The following is a 21,667-nucleotide window of genomic DNA, read 5'->3' on the forward strand; positions in this document are numbered from 1 at the left end:
ACAAAATGCATGAACGTTGACATGGAATTTTTAGTGCACTAAACTGTGTATTGTCCATTGAGTTGCGTATTTAAAGCAATTTTTTCTGTACAGGGTCCATATTCCGTTATTACTTTATCATGCGATTGCATTGGATTGGCATGCGATCTTGAGCTATGCAAAAAATGCACACCTACTGCATTTTATACAATGCACCTGTATGGTGTGAACAAGGCAAATAGAAAACAATTGTTTGTTTTTATCTGTCCTTTTGTTGATAAATGCAAGCTCAACAGAGGTGGCCTGAATGAGTTATGTTGATGCTCACTTGCCAATTGTTGATGTCCTAGAAACAGTTACAGACAGGTTTTCAAACTTTGTACCTGAAAACGGCTCTATTTTTTGAAAAATCTGTCCTACCTTTTTTTTTTTTGGGCTTTTTTTTAAACTCAATTGTGTTTAAACTGGTTATCAAGATTAAAGTACCAACTTTAAATACGTCATATACTAGACTTAAGTAGGTATACGACAGATGAAGTTGTCTTGTGATAGACTTTAAGACCCAATGGAGGATTTTCATAGTGCACCAGGTGTGGTAGGACTGAATTAGATGGCTATTCCAGTACAGTCCCACCAAAAGACGAAACAAAATGTCTTGTTTCCTACCTGGTCGATTCATACACTACGTTGGTGTGGGCTGAAAAAGTACTGCATGTGCTACTGTTTCTTAGCATAACGTAATTCAGCAACATCACACCGCTTTGCAACCAGTGTGACATTTCTATAAAGTTTTAAAAAAAAAATAAACAATGTGATGTGTCGCAGACACGTTGGCACGGCTGTCATCTACTGCACACCACTGGTGTGAACCAGCCCTTAAAAGTATTTTTAGGGACACTTTGCAGTTAATGCAGAACATTACAAATCTAATAACATCTTCATAATTGTAATTAGTTATCTCTGACTATTGTGTATTTTCTGTGAGTATACATTTTGAGTTATTGTATCTAAAAAATACAATGTGATGTGACTGCTTTGATATGATCCTGTGCCATATTTTTGTGTTTTTTGTTTTGTTAACATATACTGTATATGTACGTGTATGTATGTCTGTGTGTGTATGTATGTGTATATATATATATATATGTGTGTGTATATTTTTTATATATATATATATATATATATATATATATATATATATAATATATCAGGGGCGGACTGACCATTTGGAAACTCGGGAACTGCCCGAGGGCCCGGGGTCAGTAGGGGGCCCCATGAGAAGCCCTTGGTACCTTTTTCGTAGGCTTTTTTGAGTTTGGGCAAAGACACAGGGGCCCCATGATCCCCTATTGCCCGGGGGCCCCATGAGTTGTCAGTCCACCCCTGATATATATACACATGATTGTAAAATTCTGCAATCCTGTTGATCAACTTTTAGTTTCAAAAGATGGACTGAACTGTCATCCACCCCCATCCTACATTTTCTGCCGGTGTGTGTGAAGCAAATATGCAGCTATTGCAGTAGCGTTTCGATTGTGTCGCTGGACTTGCAGAACATTCATTTTGTTCAACTGTTCATCTGTACTATATGACTGGGGCACTGACATGAACAAAGTGGATTTCATCTGTGGGTCTGTGTATCCAGATGACCAGTATATTGAAGATGGATTTAGAAGACTTGGCACTTTAAAGGCCAAGGTACATCATTCATTTGCTGCAACCCATGCAATACCGATATGCATGGCAATGCACGTTGAATGCAGTGGCATTTGTTGTAAATGGCACCCCAATGCACCTGCACAGGACAATCAACTACCAAAAAATAGTGCATGCAATATTTTTAACAGAGCTCGACAAAGCAGGCTGTCTACAATAAAACTACTGTATTCTTTAGGCCTCATACACACTGGGCATTTTGAAAATGCTGGTAGAGTTATCTGTGTTTTTCCTTGTTAGTGTTTTTTACACTTCGTAACCAAAAAAAGCTCAGAAATGCTAGTTTGCTGTGTTTTACTACATTTACCCTCATTAGAGCATTTTTGTAACTTAAAAACTCCTCTAGAAACCCACTAGTTCTGTGTTTTTTTTTTTGTTTTATTTGTTTTTTTTTTTCAGCCAAAAAATGCTGATTAAAGCCTATGTGTACATGGACACATAGGATAACCTGCTGTGGAATGTATTGGCTGTAGAAAAAAATGCCAGAAGCCTAAAACCGCATCTGTAAAAACGTCTAGTGTGCATGAGGCCTTAGGGCCCGTGCACACCATACTGTTGCAATAATGTGGGGCAACTCACATTAATTGCATTGGTGAGATTCTGAATGGCACCCTGATGCACCTTATGATGGACATGCATTGTGGCACACTAGGATGTGTCAGGCTACGCTGCCAAAAAATTGTGTATGCATTTTTTTGTTGGCAGCACACCACGTTAGTTTCTTCCATTGTGGTGCATTGACAGCCCGTTCACAATGAATGGGCTGACTTAGGCTTTTTTCACAGGACCGTTCTGAGGAAGTCCACGTGTCACTTATTCACAGGGACCTGATTGGATTGTCCATTCACCCCTAAAGACTGGTAGGTGTAAACAAACTTGTGTCCGTATACACCTGCCTACATCCGGTCTGGTCCCCTAAAAACAAATGGAAAGGGAGCTGTCCTCCTTCCATTTAGGCCAGTGGTGTCAAACTGGTGGCGCTCCAGCTGTAGCAAAACTACAAGTCCCATCATGCCTCTGCCTTTGGGAGTCATGCTTGTAACTGTCAATCTTGGAATGCCTCATTGGACCTGTAGTTTGGCAACAGCTGGCGGGCCACCAGTATGACATCTGTGGTGTAGGCAGATCAGATCAGAGGTAGTCAGGTGTAAATGGACGGGCATAGTTCCTTTACACCCGGCCACCCATAGAACAAAGCAGGCTTTGTCCGTGTCCACTCTGCATAAACTGAGCTGACACAGATGTGCCATCTACCCACTCCGCTCTAATCAGAAGGGGATCTGTGAGAAGATCCCCTGCTGGTCGACCCTGAGTTAAAGGGTCCTTAATGCAATGAACATTACGGCATGCCATAATGTGCATTAATGCACCACAATGGGACACTTAGTGTGAATGGGTCCTTGTAGTTTGTTTTCTATTGAAAACTAGCCACAGCCTGAGTAGAAAAGCCTGTGTCCTGACAGCAAGTTGCAAAGTGGGACCTTTGCCATCTGTGTAACAATCACTGGATCAGGGTTGAAGGGAAGCATAAAACCTGGTGGGCAGCACTAAAGGGGGAATGAAGTAGAAATAAATAAAATACAGTTCTTTAAAGAAAACCTCTGATGTGTAAAACATAAGTCAAGTAGTATTCTTAGGAGGCTGATTATTGCAGCCACTAAATTACTCTTGTGACTGGTTCACTTTCAGGAGTTGCTGGAAGATATTTTTAAGTTGGTTGATATAAAGGTTTGCCCTTGAACCAGAAGGCGACTGGTGGAAATGAAGTGCTGCTACATGCATGCAATGTAATTTGTCAAAGTGTCTGGGACCACTGCACAACAGAATAGCAAGATGAAGTGGTACTCCAGACAAAACCGTTACTTTTGGGTAGTGTTTAGAAACTGGTGGGTTTAAATTGCTGTATTTGTCCCTACTGCGCAGATCTCCCCTACTTCCTATCCCTGGGTCAATGCTGCCCTAGAAACAGGAAGTGAAGAGAAATCTCCCCAAAAGGTTGCAGACAGCTATAAACCCACCAAGCAGATTGAATTCTTTCCCTGCTTGGACCAAAACTAAAAAATAGATTGTAGCTACACTTCAATTTTTTGCACTCACTGTGCACTGCTGATGGTAGAAGTCGGGAGCAGGTTGTTTTAGTGTGCTGGATGACTGACATAATTACTTACAGAAAGTGACAGAGGTCAGCCTCCTTGACCTAGGTTAAAAGACTCGGGTGGTGGTCCTTTGACCTCAAATGTCAGCTGCGTTTAGCTGAACCAGTAAAAGAAGACAGCATTGACATTCATTTTGACATCCAAAACGCAAAAGCTTAAAAAAAAAAAAAATGTATGTGTGTGTGTGTGTGTGTGTATATATATATATATATATATATATATATATGTGTGTATATATGTGTATTTATATATATCTATCTTTCATTTTTTTGTTACCAGCTTATATTGATTATAAGTACTTTGTAATTTTTTTTTTGGCAGAGCAGTCAGTGCTTAAAATAATACCAGAGTCTTGTTTTGTTTTCCTAAAATAAAAAGATGTTGCACTTACCTGCTCTGTGCAAGCATATTGCACACAGTAGTCTCTTTCGTCCCCTTCTGGGGTCCCCCACCGGTGCTGTCCACTCCTCCTCCTTCTTGGAGTGCCCCCCTCAGCAAGTAATTAGCTATGAGGGCACATATGCTGGCATGCTCCTGAGTCGGGCTGTGTGCATCCATAGACACACACAGCATGGATCAGCCTCACCCCCTGCTCCCTCCTCACAGGATTTGACTGACAGCAGCAGGAGCCAATGGTTCCCACTCCTGCCTGTATGACGAGGAAGAGAGGGCAGTGAGAGACTCAGGAAAGTATTTTTGGGGGGGGGGGGAAGAGGAGCAGCTTGTGGAAGGTTTTTTACTCTAATGCAGAGAATGCATTAAAGTAAAATAACTTTTGACTTAAGAACCACTTTAAATGAAATCTATGGTCACAGCATACACTTTTTTTTTTCTAATTGTAATAGCAACACAAAATAGTTATTTTTGACAATCCAATACAAGCTTCCTTAAAAATATTCTTTCATGTTGTGAGTTCTGCCTGTCTGCTGGTCACCTCTTTCCACAACTTTCTGGACTCCCTGCATGATTTGCAGCTTCTACTCAATTTCCAAGGACTACACATCCCATGGTACCTCTGTGCCTGTAAGTGATTCCTGTACTGACTCCACCTCCTGAAACTCCTCTTCTCAGCACCTCTGTAGATCAGAAGGCAGGCTCTGTGAAATATGTGACTCAGCAGTGCCTACTCACAAGGCATAGTAAGTGACAATGTGTCACAGAATTAAATGAAGTAAATGTGTGCGGATCTTCACAAAGTAAGTTTAGTTTAGAAACTTCAAGATAGTTCAGAATAATGGCAGCAGGCAGGGAATAATTGAAATACAACAAGGAAATGAATATACGATTTTACATGTTAACTATAGATGCACTTAAAGCTGTTTTTCCAGTTTTAAAAAAGTAAAGCACCTTAGACTGCTTTCACACTGACCCATATTTCTTCTACTTTTGCATTAAAAAAAAGTGGAAGAAAAACGTGACCGTGTAATCCTATGGAACTGTTTACACTGATCTGTTGCCGGTCCACTGTGTTTAGTAAAATCCTGCTTGCTGCATTTTTTGTGCGGTAAAAAAAACACACCTCGCCATTGAAATGTATGGAACACACTGCAAAAACGCATCAAACATGCAGCCACATTGGGTTTTTGATGCGGTTTTTGAGTCACATACCCTTTGTAAAAAAATGCACAGCAAACAGAGAAAAAACGTGGCAAAAGCACATATGCGTTTTTAGTGCATTTTTGCTACAGATCGGTGTAAAAATCCTTGAATTTTTTTTGGAGAATATTTGACATTGGTAGTAAAGAGAAGAATTTGGGACTTCAGGGCATATGGGAGCATGTGACTCCCTCACTATTAGCAGCAGTGTTGGCCTGCCATGGAGCTGGGCTGCCTACTAGGTAGCCCAATGGCCAACTGAAAGACCTCGTACAGTAAGATGACAACTCTGCTGCACAATGAGTGGTAGTGGCTAATTAGTGTTGTCAGCCGGCTATGAAGTTTGGCTGCCTATTGGGTCTATTAGATAAGTAGCCCAATGGCTAACTGAAAGACCTTATACAGCAAGCTGACAACTCTGCTGCACAATGATCCGTAGTGGCTAATTAGGGTTGTCAGCCGGCTATAAAGTTGGGCTGCCTATTGGGTCTATCAGATAAGTAGCCCAATGGCTAACTGAAAGACCTTATACAGCAAGCTGACAACTCTGATGCACATTGATTGGTAGTACCTAATTAGTGTTGTCAGCCTGCCATGAAGTTGGGCTGCCTATTAGGTCTATCAGATAAGTAGCCTAATGGCCAACTGAAAGACCTTTGGTCAGAGCTGACAACTCTGATGCACATTGATTGGTAGTACCTAATTAGTGTTGTCAGCCTGCCATGAAGTTTGGCTGCCTATTAGGTCTATCAGATAAGTAGCCCAATGGCCAACTGAAAGACCTTGTACAGTAAGCTGACAACTCTGCTACACATTGATTGGTAGTGGCTAATTAGTGTTGTCAGACTGCAACAGAAGATGCTGCTGGTAGGATTTTAAATGACTTGGCTAAATTTCATCTTCACCACAAAAGTGGAAGAATTTTCCAGTTGTTGAAAGTGAAAAAGCCTTTTGACAACATGGTGCAAAGAGAACTGGCATGCAGGCACCAAAAACAACTAAGTCAATCATTAGACTGTCTACACTAAAAGCTCATTTCTGATTGGGTGTTGTGGTTTACAGCATGTCTTTGCACTGTGTTAAATAAGCCCTATAATGTAGCACCTTAAAATTACTATTTTACTCTTCCCAACAGCTGGCTCTTAGCCTTCTAGTCGCTTTGCTCATTGTATCTCCCTTCTCGGTCGTGTTGATATGCAGGAATGTGCATTGGCTGTTTTAAGCGCTTCAGTCATAGCAGCACTGACCTGCGCTGCTCCCTCACATTCTGACACATATATATACACACTGCTAAGATGATGCTTACTCCTCTGCTAGCACACCCACACACTCTGCCATTCCCAGTGAGGAGCAAGCGAAGGTGGTGGGGGATTTATATTTATCTTCCATGATGAATCCTGGTAGGACAGGCATTGTCCTTGGAGTTGAGAACTGCAATTCGCTAGTAACCCAAGAATAAAGCTGGCCATCCACATAGGCTGAACGAAAGAAATTACCAGATTCCTCTATCCACGCTAGGACAAATCTCCCCTGACCGCTATTGCATTATGGCAACCAACACCAGAATACCTCAACAGAGGCTGTTTCCCCTTGCTCCTTTGACTTTCAGATCAAAGGATGTCAGGCAGTAGGGTGCGGACAAAGCCATCGGTAGAGCTAATTCTATCTGCTAAATCAGGAGTTGGCCAAAATTCACACCATGTATGGTCAGCCAGTGTTCGTAAAACCGTAAAAACTATAACAGAAAAAAAGTTCTCCCTGCAAGTCGAGAGCATAATGAGGGCTCCTTGACCTTCTAGAGAAAGGGAGACTTGACTGATGGGGGCATGGCTGGGCGTTGGTTACACATGATGTGTAAATTGGCCGAAGAATATTGGTCAGATGGTATGAGGTGAGGACTACATTTTGGAAGAGTTGCCTACCCTCCCGCCCTATTCTTGGTATGTCACAGCTTCTTCAGCAGATTTTGGACCTTGCCAGTGATAAAAGTTGCCGTAATGGGCTATGCCCTTGATTGGAAGTTGGAATTGGTCTAATATCTGTCCAGCACTTATGGTAAGGACAGGCCTCTGTAGACTTGTCTAACCTAATGATAAAATGTGCTCACAGTACAACTGTGACTGGCACTGGTTACAATGGTTTTATTTGAAAATGGTCTTGTGTTTGAATTGAAATAAAGCTGTGACCTTGCCCCTTTTCCAACTAAATTATACTACTTGTGTTTTCTTTTTATGGGCAAGGTTAAGGTATTATCAGTTGGGCTTCAAGTCTATGCTCCTCAGCAGTCATGTGCTAGTATGCATCACATTCTAGCACATTATGAATGACTTGCCTGAAAACTAAGCTCTCGAGTTCCCTGGGGCTGCCATCTTCACCCAGTCTTCCTTCTGGGTTCATGGGCTGCGGCCGTTTAATTGGCCGAGCCGCGACAACGTCACTCCCGTGCGTGTGCACGGAAATATCTGCTGCGCCACAGAGCTGTCGTCCATTGAGAGCGCATGTGCTTGAGACATCCTAACGTGTATGTTTAGGAGATATTTACTGTACCTACAGGTAAGCTTTATTGTAGGCTTACCTGTAGGTATAAAATAAAATGGGACTTTACTACCACTTTAAAGGGTAACTCCACTTTTGTGGGGAAAAAATACCACAATTGCAACACAAGTCATATTGGAATTGAATGTTGTTAAATATTACCTTTCCTTTTCAATCTGCAGTGATGTAATTCTCTGTAAAATACAATATGGCTACCTGGAGGAGTTCTACAGAACGCCCCCCCCCCCCCTTTCCCCCCGATATATCATTTCTTGCTTGTGTGATTGGCTTACTGATTTTCCCAGAAGTTTGCATTAGGATGCAACTCGGATTTTTGATATCCCCTGCAACCAAATTATCCTTTTTGGTGAGAAACTCCCAAAGGGAAAACACATCTAAAGGGATACAGACCCTGCAATTTTTCGCATGAAAGCCTTGAAGGTGCAGCAGCTGATTGATAATAATGAAATCGCTCCTATACAGATGCACTCGGCACATGAACATAGAGAAACAAACAGCTATTTCTTCAGAATAACAAAAGGTAGGAATCTTCAAAAAAGGTTTGTTAAATCCCTGCAATGTACATAGACCAACCAGAGTCTGGGCTGTGGAAGTATGGTGTAGCTTTGGCAGGGGCTATGTTTCGTGGAAATCTGGTGTGGCTGTGGGGGTTCTTTACTATGGACGTTTAGTGTGACTGTTCCAGGAGGGAGTCTTTACTGTGGAAGTTTGGCGTAGCTGTGCCAGGGGCCTTTAGTATGTATGTACATTTGGTGTGGCTGTGGCAGGAGGGTTATACTGGGGAAGTCTGGTGTGGCTGTGGCAGGAGGTCTGTACTGTGGAATTTTGGTGTTGCTGTGCAATGGATCTGGGTTGTGGAAACCTGTTATGGCTGTGGCCAGAGATCCGCTCAGTGGAAATCTGATTTGACTGTGGCAGGGGTCTACACTGTGGAAGCCTAATGTGCAGGTTTGTTTTGTTTTTGTTTGTTTTTTTAGGTATTACGCTGCCCTAGGTCTTTATTACCAGCTTTGTCCCTTTGTAATGTGATTTTTTTTTTAATAAACACAACTGCTAGAATAAATTACTGGACGCAGCAAGGAGAAAAGAGAGCTGGCTCTATGTTTCCTGAACTATAAAGAGTCTTCTGATTCATCTCAACATCTCCTGCAACCCTGGATCCTGTAGTTCTTTCTAGTGAAGGAACCCTATCCTAAACCGTGCCCTTGGCCTATGTATTTATTTATTTTGATTATTTATTACAGGAACTATAGCACCGTCAATTTACACAGCGCTTTACATTATATATTGTACATTGACATCTGTCCCTAACCCTCGTACAATCTAAGGTCCCTAACTTACATTCATACATACACATACTAGGACCAATTTAGACATGATCCAATAAACCTACCAGCATGTCTTTGGAGTGAGGGAGGAAACCACAGGCACAGGGAGAACATGCAAACGCCAGGCAGGTGATGCCATGGTTGGGATTTGACCCAATGACCTTAGTACTGCCAGGTGGATGTGCTAACCATTTAGCCACTGTGCTGCCACAAATGGCCTAAATGTAGTGTTGTTGGGCTGTATTCAGCCTGAGCTCCATTTGTTATACTTCTGCTTTAGTTGGGCTTCCCCAAGTTCACTTTTGCTGTTTGCTGCTGCCTGCTGTTGGGAAGTTTCCCTAGCAATTATGAAAGAAAATTTGTGTCCCTGACCAACCATGAGGAGTGTACTTGCCAGTGGTGTGTGTTGGGGAAGGTTATATATATTTGGGGTGAGCTTCTGGAAGCTCTTTTGCTTTGTGGAATGCTGCCAGGAGAGGAGGCTTTGTTTTTGAGGTCCATGCCTCCCGGGCCTTCTGCCCTGAGGAACATGTTGCCAGAAAAGAGGTCTGAATCCCAGGCCTAGGAATTCTGGACTACTTGGATTGGAGCACAAGGGTAGAACAAATCAATGAAGAGTGTCCTGGAGAGCTGGGAAGTAGCCACTACCTGTGCGCATTGCAAGAAGTTTTGTAGTCTTATCCAGGGGTTACGTGTGCTTCCTAAAAGCTGCTATATGGTCTGAGGAGCACTGGTTTTCTCCTGTATTGATTAGGTAGAGTTAGGAGTCTGCATTTTTGGTCACCTCCTGGGTATCCCAGTCTTCCCAGGTGACTGCGGAAAAAGCAGGAGCCACATAACCCGATGCTCCTTCTATAGCGCCGGCTCCTGTCCCAGGCGGAGTGATACCAAGTGCTTTTTGTCTATGACCTTTCCAGCAGCCAACAGAGCAATGCCAGCAAAAGCTGGAAGAGGAAAAAAGGTCAATGTATTAAACACACACACTGTGCTTTTGTAATGGGGATATTAGCACCTCTAAAAGGGTTAACAACTATTAGGCTGCTGTCACACTGATCCATGGGTGCAGCGCAGTGCACCTGTGGGTTTCCTGTGGGTTAGCTGCACTGAGCCATAGACTTCTGTTATATCTTGCTGGTTTGGTGTTTGTTCTGAAAGTGTACCAAAGCTCCTGAATGCAGGACTAAGCTCTAATGGAGCATAAAACGCATTAGCTTGAGTCCTGTATCCCTGTCATGTTTTGTGGAATAGAATGGAAGAGAAATAAAGGTGATTTTACTGGATGTACGCCCATCAGAAGTGCTATGTCTCCTGCATGCAGGAATTTGGTGTGCTTTCAGAAAGTGCAACACACTCGCAAGAGAAGTCTATGGCAAAGCGCAGCTAACCCAAAAAAAGGCCACAGCTACACAGCACTGCACCCATGCGGGTAAACCGCAGCACATCAGTGTGAAAGCAGCCTTATAAAGAACTCAGAACAGTAAGGGCTCATTTATATTTTTGATTTGTGTGCAGTAACAGTTGAGATGTGTTCTTACCACCCCCCCCCCCTTAAGCCATTGGTGTATCATCAGGGTTCACAATGGCGACCCCCACCCCATGCTCCAGGGGGCCTGTGGGGCCTCACTGTCACATTCTGCTTTATACTTGGACAGGAGGGGTGGCATATACAGAAACCAATTCTCTCCATTTTCCTCCTACAACTGTCTAAAGCTGGCTTCTTCTCCTCTCCCTCTCGCTGGCATTCAGTGGCTGCAGTAGCAAACTGTTCATTATGCTGTTCAAAATAAAAAATGGGAAATTCTGATCATTTTCCTTTCATTGCAAACGGTTACCAAATAATTTAAGTGGCTGTCGCTCTTCAAAAGGTCGATCATCCCTGTTCTAAAGCGATTGATGCCAATTTCTTCCACCCCACAAAGAGTGAGTCAAGAATTCCTCACTAAGGTGAAATGCTAGAAACCTGAAGGTTCTCCACCAGTGCCTAGAGGTAAGTAGGTGCTACACTGGATTTAATCACAAATGTTCACCTATATCCATAAAAGAAAAATAAAATGGGGTCACATTTTTCACAATCTATATATTGTGAGGGTTGGTGCTGCTCTCCTTATCTGGCTGACCTAGGAACTGGCCTGTGAGTGCTATTGAGGTAAATGCAGTCCTGCTGGTGTGGCCGGTTTATTCTTTTCTTGATTTCACACGCAGATACTGCTGGCCAGTAACTCTCCTGATCCAGCAATTAGCTTCAACTGAAGCCTTGATGAAGGGGGGGGGGGGGGTTCTTTCTGACCCAAGAAACATGGTAGCTGTTTATTTAGTATAACCTAATAAATGAATTTGGCCTCTCTCATCCTGTGGTCTGGCACTTCTTCCATTCGTTCATTTTGCTGGCTTGGTTGGCAGTCTCCACTGTAAGAGGTAAGAGACCTACAGGGTATTCTCTACTATAAAACAATACCTGTTTGTTCAGGTTTAGTTCCACAATGTTTACCTTCTGTGTTTGTGAAAGTTGGCCTTGTTTTTTGATACTTTGTCCCAAAACCAAAAGCATTCCATGGACTGTCACGGTTTAATTTATTTTTTTTGTAAATCCGCACACGGCCAGTAACCATACAGCATAAAGAGAGCTCTTTCTCTCTGCTACCTATAGGCCCATTGTGTCTATGTACCCTTTCACAGCTTTTCCTAATTGTTCTGCCATGCCATCAATGTTTGGGGAGAAATGCATTCTTTTTTTTTTTTTAAGTTTTTTGTTTTTTTTTTTTTGATAGAGAAGATCTTTACTTCCTTCCAATCTTGCCATGGCGAGGTACGTCACATCCTCCCACCCGTTGGCTCATGGGATAGCTGTGTGGAATGCTAGCTTTCTTCCTGCATTGATTGCCAGGTTGCCATAGCAATGGGGTGGGAACTTCCACTGGCGCCGCCATTGCTATGGCAGCTTCCAATACACTGAATGCGCAGCATTTTCTTCCCACTGTGCAGGTGTGAGATTGGGAGGTTCATGCTGGGTAGCCAGCTGCATCATTTCCCAGAAGAAAAACCAAGTGGCCTTCAGATGCCCACACTCAAGATGGAACGTTACACTATAGAACTGAGCAAGTAAGTAACATCGTTTTAAATAGGAACACAAATTATTACTTTAACAGTTTATGCCAAATTGCATGACATAAGCTGTCATGATCACAGGGGTGGTTTTAGAAGAAAAAAAAAAACAGAACTCCACTTTAACAAACGATGAAAAAAAACTTACAGGCATATGTGTATCAAAGGGAGAATGGAGGAGACCTTCACTGTGTTCTTCAGGAAGCTAAATGGCTGCAGTGGTTTTAGGGAAATCTTTATTCTTTACAATCATGAGACACTTCCTGTTCTTGCTGAAAGGAATAAAAAAAAAAAAACAGGTGCAGTTGCAATGAATACCCAATAAATGGCTCCCTACTCAACACAATGATGATGATATACAGGCTAAGGACCGTGTTACTAAAACCCAACATGAGGAACTCTTCTGCCTGTGTTGCTGTAGTAAGGAGAAATCACCCACTGAAGACTCTTCAGAAACCGATATGTCTGAGGATGTCGATATCCTGGTACTCATCTGCGCTTTGAGGTTCCTCCCACCAACCCCTACATCATTTCAGGACACAGAAATGAAGTAGGGGCCAGCAGATCACACCACTGGGAGCAATGGAAGACCAGAAATCTGCTACTAGTGGAAGTGTTGATTTCAGAAGATTCTTTAGCAAGGGATTTCTCCTTATTGCTGCATTGATGGGCAGTGTGGGCAGGCAGACAGGTGAGTATCCAAGTACTTCTTTTCAGGAGTGCTTTAGTTTAGGTTTTAGTTTTTTCCTATAGAGACACTTTAATAAATGATCAGTTTTGGACAGGGCTTTTTTTCTCAGGGAATAGGCGCAGGAACTCTTGTCTCTGCCCCCCACCCTCCTCTGAGCTATGTCTATTGGTTCCACCTCCTCCCTGTCTCCCAGTCCTGCCTCTTTTAGAGAATACAGATCCAAAAATAATTTTGTGATGCTAAATAATTTGTATGGAATTTTTGTTCATAACAAGAAAACCAGTATAATAGATCCCCTGCAGCCAACAACAATAGACCTCACCCCTGAAACAATAGATCTCAGCCCAGCAACAATAGATTCCCCACACAAAAATAGACTCCGCCAGCAACAATGGACCCCACTCCAGCAACAATAGATCTCCTGCACCAACAATAGACCCCACACTCACAACAACCAATCCTCCACACAACAGTAGACCACCCACAACAAAGCATCACCCCCAGCAACAAAATATCTACCCCAGCATCATTAGACCCCCCCACGCAGCAACAACAGATCTCCCAGCAGACAGAGACCTCTCCCTCAATAGAAGATCCCTACCAGCAACCGAACACCCCCAGCAATAATGGACCCTCACAAATAACATCCCCACCAGTGGCAATAGATCCTCCAGCACACCCCACTCCCCTTGCCATTACATACATTTGGTGCTGGAACTGCATTACCCTGTGTTCCTACTGAAAAAAAGCCCTGGTTTTGGATCCCTTTTGGGTTTACAGAATCACTTTTCAGACCATTGTTACAGAAGTGGGGTAAATGTACCATCAGTTCACCCATAGAGCGTCTGGTACAGTATTGGCTCATGCTCTGCCATCGTGAACTCACTGTGGATGTACACAGAAACTCCCTGCACCATTTTTATTAGCAGGCAGCACAAATCTCGTAAACACTTCTTGACATTACAAATGCAGTTGGCATGAGACGGGAATCTGTTTCTCAGTGCAGCAGACTGTACATTCCTTCTAGGGATCTGTCTGTATGGAGCTTGGTGCGGGGAGGGCTCTCTGTACAAGGACACGTTCAGGGAGGGGAGAGGGCCCTTACTATTACAGTACCTGACCCTCTAATAAAAGAAACACAAGCCTTTATTTTTACAAATGAACAACCCCCCCGATTTTAAGAACTAGGATGTAAGAAAAATATCAACTTTGCTGCTAGGATCTCAAAATACAGCACAAAGATATTGGTTTCCAGAGCTGGGAGGAATGGTCAGTGCCTAGCTTTGAACACCAGAGAGATCATTGCTGGTAGTACTTATCACAGAGAAGGCCTTCCTGTAACCTCAAAGCCTACCATTAAACCCTTACATATACCCAGTGCAGTGACTGACCTCAGTTGATACATAGAAATGAAACAAAGCCTTTTGCATAAGTTGTACCTGTTTATCTACAACAGTCTGTCCCTTACATCCACTCAAAGTGCTGAATTTACACAGGATCTCTCAGCTCTGAAAAGCAGGCGGTGGGGAGCTAAAGTTACATCAGTGCTCTAAGAGCTGATTGGTGGGAAGGAACACCCCCCGTCCACACAGTACACAGAAACAGAGCTGAGGTTGTCAATCACAGGCTGTTGCCCACCCCGTCACCTTTTTTTTTTTTTTTTCTCTTGGTTTCAGGAAAACTTATCAGAAGTGACTCATGCAGATAGAAAAGAAATGAGGCAGTGGACAGAAATTACACTTAGTGCTTTGGATTGAGACAAGTACACAATATAGAGGAATATGCTTTTTACATATTTCATGTCAGAGGTTTACAGCCACTTTAACCCACCCTATTGAGCACTTAGTGGTTATAAAGCCTTCAGGTTTTCACCTTAATGCATACAATGCATTAAGGTGAAAAACCTTCTGTGCTGCAGGGTTCCCCCCAGCCCCTCCTCCATCACCTTTTTCTTACCTGAGCCCGATCAGATCCAGCGATGCGCACAAGAGCAGCGGCTCAAGCAGATTGATAGCAGAGGGAGCCATTGGCTCCCACTGCTGTCAATCCAATGCTGTGACACAGAGGCGGGGCTGAGCCGCCCACTCTGTGTCAATGGACGCAGACAGGACAGCTCGGGAGTGATCCCACATGGGTGCCCCCATGGAAAGCGGCCTGCCGAAGAGGAGGGCCCAGGAGTGCTGGCGGGGGACCCCAGAAGAGGAGGACCAGAGCTGTTCTATGCAAAAGCATTTCACAGAGCAGATAAGTATAGACATGTTTGTTATTTTAATAAAAAAAAACTAATATATAATTAAAATAAATATTTCTAAAAATAAATATAAATAAATATTTATAAAAATATTAATATCACTTTTAATGTGTATTTAAGCCTAAATACATAAATGTAATATATTGCAGCTTACCAGTCCTTAAATGTGATGATTGCATTAGGGCCTGTGTTGATCAGCTTTTGTTCCCATCCCTTGGGTTTTTCTTTATAATACAAGTCTATGGAAATGCAAATCCTGCTTGTAGGAGGTCACTGCAGGTCAAATGTACTTATCAATGAATTTTTAATGAACTCAGACGCAGGGGTGGACTGACCATTGGAGCACTAGGGCACTGCCCGAGGGCCTGGGGTTAGTAGGGGGCTCCATGAGATGCCCCTGGTACCTTTAATTGGCTTTTTCATAGGCTTTTGTGGGTGTGGGCGAGGACACAGGGGCCCCATGATCCCCTATTGCCAGGGGGCCCCATGAGTTGTCAGTCCGCCCCTGCTCAGACGTGTCTCAAACCGATGCCATTGACAACTGAAATCCCATTGCCACAAGGCCTTTCCAAGGTTTTCATTTCTATCTATGGAGGAGTAACGTTCTCACCCTAGGACATCCTAGGACTTGAGATACGTTTTTTTTTCCCAGGATCCTTGCTCTTGGTCTAACTGGAATCCAGCTTATTTTAGAGCCCTAATAAAGGACTGGGGGGGGGGGGGAGCCCCCAAAACTCATTGTCTGTCTGGTGTTCCGTTCTTGTTCTCATTTGCAGAATCAATAAAATACCATGTTGAACTCTAGGGGTAAGGAACCAGGAATGCCGGTGAAGGACCCGAGAAGAAGAGAATGGGGGCTGCTCTGTGCAGAACCTCTGCACAGAGCAGGCAAGTATACAATATTTACTAATCTATACTACAGTTATAATATAATATTACAATCACTTTACATATGGAAGTTCTAGTAGTTTACTTTTTTGGGTGAATGTTTAGCAGTGACTACACAGTCCTCTTCAGGAGTGAGAAGGCTGCCAGCAGGGTCACTGTCATGATACATTGAGCAAGGGGAATGTGCAATGTTGGGACGGGATTAATGTTATTTATTCTCTAGCTGGTTTGATGTTCCTGCATCTTCAAAAGCACAGCAAACCTTTGGACCCATATATACAAAGACGAGTTATTCCAAAAGAAATCATTTTTAGGAGGCGTGATAAAGGTTCATAAATAACGTGCATCAACCATTAAATCAACTATGCTTTTCATTGCAAAGCTCTAAAATTGTACTGTACCCAGGTACTTAAAAGAGTATATCGTGCCTCAGAAGTGTTAAAGAACATGTAAACAATTATCCTGTGTATGTGGTGCACAGTATACTGAAAGCGCATCAAAACTCCTGTATTCCTTGGTTTGAGGTCAAGGGCCACATCAGAGGACTCTAAGGGCCACAGATTGAGCACCCATGACCTAGGTTACCCAAGTGGAATTGGGAGCAGGTACCTGTCAAAACTAGTTGCCCGCTCCTAGAAAAATAAAAACATCCAATACACGCAGAGTAGGGGGGGAAGAGGACAATCTGCGGAACTTCCTGTAGTAAGTGAAGTTCCGCTTTAACCAAAATACTTAGAGATCCATTTAAAAAGCAGCTGCTTTAAAGAAATCGTGTTAGTGCGATGCAGTGCTGTCAGTGAGGTGCGTTGGGGTGCCATTAAAAATGTCGCCGCTTTGCACCAACGGTGAAGCATTAACATGGCAACATGGTGTGAAATGTGTCCTTATTGTACCCAAGCAATGAATCCATGCTGTTTATTAGTCAGAATATTTGGTATTCTCTTCCACCCCCCCCTTCCCCGATACAGAGTCATGAGTAGCTGGGATGAACACATATGCTTTGTGTATCATGTGTCATCAATCTTGTTATTTTCCACAAAATCTTCCTGTTTTCCTGACCCACATTAGAAAATATCTCCTCTATCAAACCTGACACGGGAATGCTGGCGTAAGGAAAAAAATATGTCATCTGCGGGAGACACCCTGATCAATTTCATACTTGTGATGCTTTCACACTTAGAAAGAAGAGAAGGTATACTGGCAGATGATTACCCAAATATGTCAGGTGAAAGTAGACACAAGAACAAAGCAGTACATTGCTTTAGGCAAATGGTGAACTGGTATATCTGTACTAACTAGAGAATGAGAGTTTTTTTACAATTTTACACTTTTTTCTTTATTCTACGTCTATTTTGCATTCTCTGGTTCCTTCCTCCTCCTCATCACCTTTTTTCATTACATCCTTAATTTTAGACTCGGTGACATCATCACTGGGTCTGTGTGCTTCTGTATGCAATGTAGCCAGATCATGGCTGGTTGGAGGGGTCACCAGGGTATTGTACATACCTTCCTGAAAATATCACCTTTCCACAGTACTTTTCTCAAAAGTCCTCAGCCATGATGCAAACAGTGGGATGGTTATGCCAATTCAAAATGCTTTGATGGGTGGATGCCAGGCTGCGTTTGCATGCATACTACCCAGGGTAATTCCCTCCTGTGATGCTGAGCCTCCATGATTGAAAGAACATCAATGAATAAAAGGCGTGGCTTAGAAACAGTAATGCAGGCCATACATGGGTCCAATTCCAAACTGATTTTTTTTAGAAAATCTGAAGTTTTGTGCGTTTTCTAATGTGATGGTGCCACTATTGATTTCGAAATTCAATCTTTCCCCGCAGGAGCCAATTGGATCATGCTTTGCTGTTTTTTTTGCCTTCCTCAGGATCAACTGTGGGTGTAGGATTATAACTTTTTTTTTTATATGGTTGAACTGGATGGACTTTTGTCATTTTTCAGCCAGACTAACTATGTAACAAACAACCAAGCCTTCGATTTCTCCATGTTGCTACAGAAAATAATTTTCATGGCCAAGAATTTTCTTTTCTTTCCAGGTCACAGCTTTATATTTCTCGCACGATTCTCCCATCATTGATTTGAAATTCATTGGTTTTTCAAAAAATTTCCAACATGCCTGATCACTCAAATTTGATGGTCATGCAAAAATTGGCTGTTTCTGTGACCCACTAATGGTGCGAAATTCGAACTAAAATTCTTTCAGAATTCGACCCATGTATGGCCGGCTTAAGGCTGGGGAGGAAAGAACTAGGTGATCTGCTTGCTGCAGCTTCTACTAAACACTGTGAAATGCTGACAGTGTGCATTGAAATCATGGTAAGCTATTTCTGTACTGGCGAGGAGCCTCTACAACTGTAAGACTGAGGCCTGGTTCAAACCAATGCATTTTTTTATTGGTTTTTGCAGAAACGCACCAATGTCCATTTAACATGGTTTCCTATGGAACATGTTCACATCAATGTGTTTTTCATCCGCTGCATTTTTGGAAAGGGTCAGGGACTTTTTTACATTGAGTTTTTGGTTCAATAGACTTAGATTGAGGTGCTGCAGGAAATGCATGTAGTGCAATTTTCATGCGTTTTACATTTTTAACCACCTGCCTACTGGGAACTTTTACCCCCTTTCTGTCCAGGCCACTTTTCAGCTTTCACTTTGAATGCCAATTGTGCAGTCATGCAACACTGTACCCATATGAAATATTTAGAATTTTTTTCAGCCAAATAGAGCTTTCTTTTAGTGGTATATAATCACCACTGGGTGTTTTTATTTTTTTTTACTGTAAATGAAAAAGACCAAAAATTTTGAAGAAAAAAAAAGTTTCTATTATAAAATTTTGCAAACAGGTAATTTTTCTTCTTCACTGATGTGCGTTGATGAGGCTGCACTGATGGGCACTGATAGGCTGCACTGGTGGGCATTGATGAGGAGGCACTGATGGGCACTAATAGGCTGCACTGAAGGGCACTGACTATTGGCACTGATGGGCAGCACTGTTGAGTACTGATTGGAAGTACTGTTGAGCACTGATGGCCAGCACTGTTGGGCTCTGATGGGCACTTTTGGGACTGTACTGATAATCAGGGCACTGATTATCAGTGCAGATGTCTCCTTTTGACCGTTGCCAGTTCTCTGTAACAGTGTGAGGAAAGTATTTCTGATAAACAGCAAGTGTATTTACATGGTGATCAGCTGTGGTTGGACACAGCTGATCATGTGGTAAAAGGTCGCTGTTATTGGCCTTTTACCGTGCCATGTGATCAGCTGTGTCCAAAGGACACAGCAATCACAGGGAGCACCGGATAGCACTACTGGGGGTCGCGTGGGGGGCGTGTTCTGGAGGACATCGTATGACGCCCTCCCAGAACTGGACAACCGCGCTGTAGCCATCTTTCGACTATAGCACGGTCAAGAAGTGATTAATCTACCCAGCAACAAGTTGGCCAAAAAAGCGCGTGTGCAAAAACACACCGCAAAAGAGTACTGCAGAAATGGATCAAATGCTAACTGCATTGGTGTGAACCAGGCCTGAAGGTAAGGCTGGAGTTCAGCTTTAGAGGCAAACTCCTGTCAGAATTTAAAATAAAGCCTTAGGGTGCATACAGGGAGCAGATCTCACTTCGGAGTACTCTAGTTTTGCATCTAGGCATTGCCCCCACTCCACCCAGACCCTTCTGTGGTCATCTGGGAACACCTTTTGCTTACCTGTTTGTAAGACTGGAGAGAAATTCCAAAAACACACTTTATTCTAGTTGCTCATTTGTTTCTCACACACACAGTCTTCTGTATCAGAATATCAATAGTGAGAAACTTTTCGCAGACACCAATCAACTTTGCTGGCTATAAACTTTTGTTCAGTAGGTGGCCCTCTTGGCCATCTCCTACCCAATGTGCCTAGATTAAAAATTGAAAGAAGCTGGGTGGAAAAATGGAAAACCTTTTTTTCATTCAGCCTGCTGGCCAGTGTATGGTCTGCTTTAGACCCAATTTGGAAGTTTTATTCTGATGATACATCAGGCCAAGAGAGCAAGCTGCATTACTCAGGCTTTGGAAAGCAGACCCACACCCCATGTGAGAAGTTATGTAAAATCCTCTTGTAGACGGTTGCATGGAACTCTCATTTTAAGTAAGGTCAAGGTAGAAGAAACTTTCTATCTCTGGAACTGTTGCACTGCTTCTGTAATAGCTTGGAATTCTGTTTTCATGCATGCTTGTACAGGTTAATTGGAGGGATAGGCACCACCGACACCAGCCTTGTCTATGGCGTTTACAGTAGCGATCATGAATCACGTCTATTCAACCATTCCCTTCACATTGATAGGTTGGTGGTGTTTACTGGTACCCATGGATGTTACCAGATGCAGGTCAGGTCAGCCAGTTGGGATGCTATTGGGTACATTAACCCCTTAATGACGGAGGGTAAAACAAATATTAATGCCTAAGCACAATTTTGCAACTTTGACAAGTATTAATAAAACTGTACATATCATTGAAACTACTTTGTGAATCCAGCTGGATTATACCTTGGTTTTTTTCAGGACAAATTGAGCATTCATTTGGTGGTAAATGGTATCTCCTGATTTTTTTTATTATTATCATACTGGAAAACCGGCCCAACATAGTAAAAGAAAAAAACCCAACATTTTCTTAAAATGTAGTTGTATATTTCTTGCTATTTTCATAATTTACTAGCAAAGAACAACCCAAAATAAATTCTCCTGCTCCTGATGATCGCAGTGATACTACACATGTGTATGTTAGTTGTTTGTACGTGAAGTAATGCCTAGAAACAATGTTGCACAGTTTGCATTTTTTTTAACCTGCCTAAAACATATTGATACTAGTTAAAAAAAAAAAAAATGTCTGTGACCTTTGACCCCGATCTTGACCCTAACACTAACCCTGGCAATCCTTGATCTAGTTTTATTCTTTTGTTACATTTTTTTCTATTTTCTTTATTTTTTATTCTATTTTTTTGCACACTTTTTTGTTTGTTTATATCTTCCTCTCATGCAAGATACAATGTATCTATCTTTGTTGCAATTCAAAAGAGATAATAAACACAGGTGTGGGCTCACAGTGACTGATCACTATTACAGTGATCAGGTGATCTGGAACTGGAAGCCCTGGGTCCCAAGCATTGGTACAAGACCCAGATCTCGGTGAGAGCTCGGTCACTGTGCTGGTAGCGTCCTGAGCTGAGCGCTCCAAGCACAAAGAGAGATCTGCATATAAGCAGCCCCACGTATAAAGACCCACTTCTGTGAGGCTGCATGTACACCTTTGGTCGTCGGGAAGGAGTTAACGCCCCATTCACACGAGCATAGCAGGAACTCCTTCGTGGATTTTGGGGGGGTTTCATGCATTAACGTGCATCGCATCTAGGGCAGCC

The 21,667-nt window shown here is 42.7% G+C and overlaps 1 protein-coding gene across 1 annotated transcript in view; it reads left to right on the forward strand.

Moving 5' to 3' along the window:
• Nucleotides 1–21,667, forward strand: part of CCDC69 (coiled-coil domain containing 69) — a 55,102-nt gene that overhangs the window by 322 nt on the left and 33,113 nt on the right. The window lies entirely within an intron of this gene.

The sequence above is a fragment of the Staurois parvus genome, unplaced genomic scaffold (assembly GCF_062004578.1).
Source record: "Staurois parvus isolate SC_StPar_1 unplaced genomic scaffold, SC_StPar_1.0 ptg000298l, whole genome shotgun sequence".
Classification (NCBI taxonomy): Eukaryota; Metazoa; Chordata; class Amphibia; order Anura; family Ranidae; genus Staurois; species Staurois parvus.